Source organism: Nicotiana attenuata, unplaced genomic scaffold, assembly GCF_001879085.1.
Source record: "Nicotiana attenuata strain UT unplaced genomic scaffold, NIATTr2, whole genome shotgun sequence".
Taxonomy (NCBI): domain Eukaryota; kingdom Viridiplantae; phylum Streptophyta; class Magnoliopsida; order Solanales; family Solanaceae; genus Nicotiana; species Nicotiana attenuata.
The window spans coordinates 175,615-181,275 of NW_017671575.1; positions in this window are offsets into that span (position 1 = coordinate 175,615).

The window sequence follows — 5,661 nt, forward strand, 5'->3', positions numbered from 1 at the left end:
CCTGAGCCAACAGCTGCGCCTTCTCGGCCTCGAGAAGGACAACTTGGTCTCCCAGGTTCGAGGCATCCCGCTCGAGCTCACCAATCCGCTCTCGAGCCTTGCCTCCCACAGTGTGGCCGTCGCCTTCTTGGCTTCTTGCTCAGACTTGAGGATGCGGATAGTGTCTTCCAGCCGCCACTTTGGCTCCCTCGACCCTCTCCAACTTGGCCACCTTCCGTTCTAGCTCAGCCACCTTCTCCGTCCACTCTGCACTTAGATTGGCAACTCTAGTGGCATTCTGCCCAAGCCCGACTCGCAAGGATAACACCTTCGCCTGAAGATCCTCGCATTCCGCCGCAACCCTTTTGCCCACCTCGAACTCCTCGTTTTTATCCCTAAGCAACCCCTCGAGCTCGCTACATCTGCGGATAGACCGCACCAGATCCTCGTCATTCATCTCCAACTCCTCCTCGAGGGACTGAGCATTATTGCCCGCCCTAAGCTGCGCGTGCATCTCACGACACCTGTTGCGATATCGGCGATACTTCGTGGCCATTTTCAGAAAGACATCGGCCCGCGTCTCAGCCCGACGAGCACTCTCGATCTCCAGCATGTAAGTCTGAGGAAAAAAAAGGAAGAATCAGCGAAAGCAAATAGCACAAAACAAAGAAAATAGCAAAAGGAAACTCACCCTCAAGGCCATCCCAGCCACATCGCGTGACAAACCGGAATCACTAATCTCCCAAAGAGATCTGCTTTCGACGGCGGAGCACAGAAGGACAAATTCGGGCACCAAGTCCGCCGTGTCCTCCAACAGGTTAAAATCTGACAAAATTTTGAGCACACGGGAAGGGCCTTCCGCCCTCACATTGACCTTGGTAAAACCTTCCTCGAACATCCTCATGTCCTCAGGATTGATATCAGAATCAGATTCATAATCATCTACCACAACACCCTTCAACCTCTCATTAGCCGAAGAGGGGGTGGGGGCCTGCCGAGACATCGATGGACCGCTCGGAACAATCGCAGCGGCCTCCGAAATTTGTCCCCCTGCCACGACAGCTTCTTCCACGCCCGAAACGGGCATCGCCTCCACACCTAGGCTGGCATCACCACCAGCTTCAGACACCACCAAAACAGGGTCGCCCCTCGAGGGCGTTTCAATCGAAGATGCCCCCTCCGCATTAATCTTTGCCTCTTTGACGGGGCCTCTTAGCCACCACCATAAGAAGGATCGTCCGCCGAACGGACTGTGGGGACGGGAGTGTCCGACCGAAGAGCAGCATCCGAACGAACAGGTTCGGACACGGACGCGGACACGGAACAACCAAACTTTGGATGCCCTCGTCCATAGCTACCCTTAGTGCGGGCCGGGCAGAAGAAGCCGGCTGACGGAAAGCAAGGATAGGAGCCCTCGCCCTTCTCGCTCCTCTCCGACCTGCCAATGAGAGAAATTCTTCCAAATAAAGATATAAGATAAAGAAAAAGACGGAGCAAAAAACAAAGAAACTAAGGCCGAAACAAGCCGACTCACCAGCGGAAGGTTTGCGCCCAAACCTCTCATAGAAAGGCGCCCATTCACGAATCCCCATCGTGTGGGGCAGAATCGAGCTCACCCACTCGCGAATATTAGCAACTTGCGGAGGAGGTACTCTCTCGGCTGCGAAAACAAAAAACACTCGACGGAATCACTAAAGGAAGACGACCAACAGCCATTTAAATATATATATATGATAAATATATGATAAAAGGAAAGGAAGACCTACGGGTGAAATTTCACGCCTCAGGAAACCCCGCGGGGTTCGATACCACGTGCTCCGTTTAAACATAGAAGAAGTTCTCCCAAAAGCGGTGATTGGCCTTGTCATCCATCTTCACCACCAAACCCTTGGTTCCTCGGTGAATCATCGTGCCCCTATAAAAATGGGGGGCGAAGAGGTGAAGCATGTGTTGTAGAGAAATTCCCCGATCGACCAGCTCCGCGTACTTGATAAGCATAAGGAAGAGCTTGTATACGTACGGACTGAGTTGAGCCGGACACACTTCGTAGAAGCGGCAGAAGTCCACCGCTAAGGAAGGAAGGGGACGCGTGTATCCAATGACAAATGGATATGTGTAAACGTGTAGTATCCCGGGCGATGTATATGCAGTGCACTATGTCACGAGCCGCCAGAACTAGTTCAATGTGATCAGGGATTCTCCATTTGGTTTTGACCGCCGTGAGCGCCGCGGCATCCATCGTAGAAATAACAGGTTCAAACTCATCCTCGGCAGGGCTCTTGAAGTCAGTCCTTGCCTTCCCTGGGCGAGGAACCACCTCATCCACGGTTGGAAACTTCTCATCCTCCGCCGTAACTATATCCTCTTCATGTGGAGGCATATCAGTTTCCGACGCAAGGGCACCAGCAACTCTCTCTGGGTCTGAGGATGCACTAGCCATCTCTTCTTTGATTACGAATATCGGTAACGATAAAGGAAAACGGTAGCGGCCACAAGAATTTTTAACAGAAAGGGAAATATGAGAAACTGAAGGAGAAGAAGGAAAGCTGCGAAAGTCTCTCTTGAGCGATTGGGAAGTGTAGCATTCAAATGTAAGATTTTTCCCTATTTATAGGGATATAAACACCTCGAGCGGGAAAACCAAACGCCGCAATTTTGAAAATGGAAAGGGCACGGGAAATGATGCAATGCATAGAAAACGTGCGCCATAATGACGCATGAGGAGTTTAATGACATTCTGAATTGGCGTGACGGTCTGATGTAGCTCTCAAAACGTCACGTCGCTACCTCGTCACGAGGTACTCGCCTCTCGCACAAAGTGCTCAGATTTCTCACAACTTTTGAATCGACAGAGTCCGCCCATCGAGCTCGCCAAAAGATGACCCAAATAGGCGGAGGGACTAACTGTATGGGTCGAAATCTGACCAAACAGGAATCTGCGTGAAGAGGAACGGCAAAAAGTCACTTGGGCCGAAGTCGTATTCGCATAACGCTATAGCGACAAACACCCTCGGCCACGGTCGAGGTCGTGTACTCAGAATGCTTGTACGGTGAATTGGTTGTTACAGCATTTCAGAGGGTCAATATGTAATACAGTTAAATGACTTAGGTACTCTGGCTAATGACCGTTGTGTAAATGAGAATACTTAATATATATACTAAGTGAGAGAACTGAGAGAGGGGGAGGATTCTCACAAATCACAGACTACTTCACTAACAGGGGATGAGAATAGGAGAATCCATCCCGAAGACGAGAGAAGGTTCAGAACTTTGCTATTCATCTTCGGTAGCCATCGTTATGGAATAAATAACGATATACCCCGTGATCATTAATGGTGATTTCTTTCCTTCTTCTTTATTTTACATTGTGGATTAACGATGTCGAGAATGAATGTAAGCTCATCATATACATTAGGTTTTTTTCCATTATCTTGATGAGGTCATGAGCTTAATCCTACTCAACTCTTCCTATTTATCCTCCATTAATTTAGAGTTAATTATCTTTGGCTAGGATTTACTCCTTATCCTTTCTTTAAAGTGGTTTAACTAAAAAGGGCTTAACACTTTTTTGTTGAACAATATCTAGTCATGGTATCTCATAATTTAAAAGTCTCTTTACAACTGACGAATGTACGTATATACTCTTGACTCTTGAGCTATCAAAACTAGTAATTCAGAAGTCCTTTTCAATTTTGGTAAACTAAACAGCATTTCAAGTGGTGTTTGGTTGAAAAAATTTGTCCAAAAAATTGAAGAAAAAAAAAATCGAACATTTCTATCAACAATTTTAACAGATGCCAGAAATAAGAAGTTAGACGAGATTTAAGAAGTGGGCTACAACCCCAATATTAAGGTGCATGAGTGGCCACATCGTTAAATCCTAAACCATATGGATAAAGAAGATATTTTCTCAGTATATCATTGTATATGACGGTGTTTAATCCAACACTAAAATTAAGAACTTAAAAAAGGACTTTGGTGTATATAAAAAACGCACATTTCAATGGCTAAATAAGAGCATATTATTTAGGATAAAATAAAAAGTTTAAAATTGAATAAATTTCAATATAAAAAAAGATCATTCTTTTTTTATCAGAATAAAAAAAAAAACTGTCACTTAAAATGAAACAGAAGAGTACTCAATTTTATACTTCAAAACACTACATTTGATCATGGAACATAGGGAGCGCTCGATTTACACTTTAATGTCCTAACTCCTAACACTACATTTGATCTTGATTAATGGCATTCTTGCCGAATTTAAGGCAAAAGAAAAGATAGAAGATAAAAAAATGTTAGGTGAATGCATCAACAACAACAACGACCCAGTAACATCCCACTAAGTGGGGTTTGGGAAGGGTAATTGTACGCAGATCTTAATCCTACCCGGATAGGACAGAGATGTTGTTTCCGATAGACCCTCGACTTAGGAAGATGGAAATAAAACAAAAAAAGACAATTCATCAGTATCGTCAACATAATCATAGAAATAGTGACAGCATCCTAAAAACCATAAAATAGATGACATGCAATAACAATAACAAGCAAATAAGGTCCAGAGCTATGGAAAACAGTAAGGGTAGTGTGGATTCTACATTAACCACAAGCCCTCTAAGATCAACCTAATCAAACTCGCTTCACCCTGGAATGGAGAAGGAGGTTAGGTGAATGTATCAAAAAGTAAAAAAGAAAACTAAAGTTGGCAAAAGAAAGAGTATCCCTCAATTAATATTACAGTAGTTGTCCCATTGAGATATCCAGGGGCGGCCCGACGAGTTTTATGGCCTAAAGACAAATTTTATGAGGGAGCTTAACTTTTAAAAAAAATTATTTATTTATTTGAAATCTATTTTTCTAGCGTTTCTTAGATACAAAGTTATTAATAATTATTTTTATAATCAATAACTCCTAATAAGTTTTTCTTAATTGATAATATAGCTAATCCATTTAATCTTTCTTTACACATGGTTGATCTTAGGTAAGATTTTATCAATTTTTATTTTGAAAACTTCTTTCCGTTGAAGTGACGGTAACAAGAATTATTCACATTATTCCATAAGCAATATAAACATTGAAAAAAGAATCAATCTTTTTAGTTGACCGAGTGTAATGTCACGACCCGGATTTCTACCTTCGGGAGTCGTGATGGCGCCTACTCGGAGAAGTTAGGCAAGCCACACATTTAGAATCCATAAATCTTTTGTTTTAAATCTACGTTTGCCCATTAAATCAACAGGAGATAAATAACCAAACAACAGCGAAATTTACAATTTAGTGGAAGACTTAAACGGAGTAAACCATAATAACAAGGGAAATCCACATATGCCTCTACCCAAGACTAGTGTCACAACATTCACGGACTATCTAAGATTACTACATACAACGGTCTGAAACAAGGAATAAAGTCTGTCTCGGATACAAAAGGAAACAGATCATAAATAGAGATAGAGGAGATGCCGGGCCTGCGGACGCCTGCAGGAATACCTCGGGAATCTCGTGGACTGAAGACTAGCTCCCGAACTACTGCTGCGCACCATATGCTGCTCCGGTACCTGGATCTGTGCAAAAGAGCACAGAGTGTAACATCAGCACAACCGATCCCATGTGCTGGTAAGTGTCTGGCCTAACCCCGGCGAGGTAGTGACGAGGCTAGTACCAGACTCCAGACAAAACTGTGCAGTT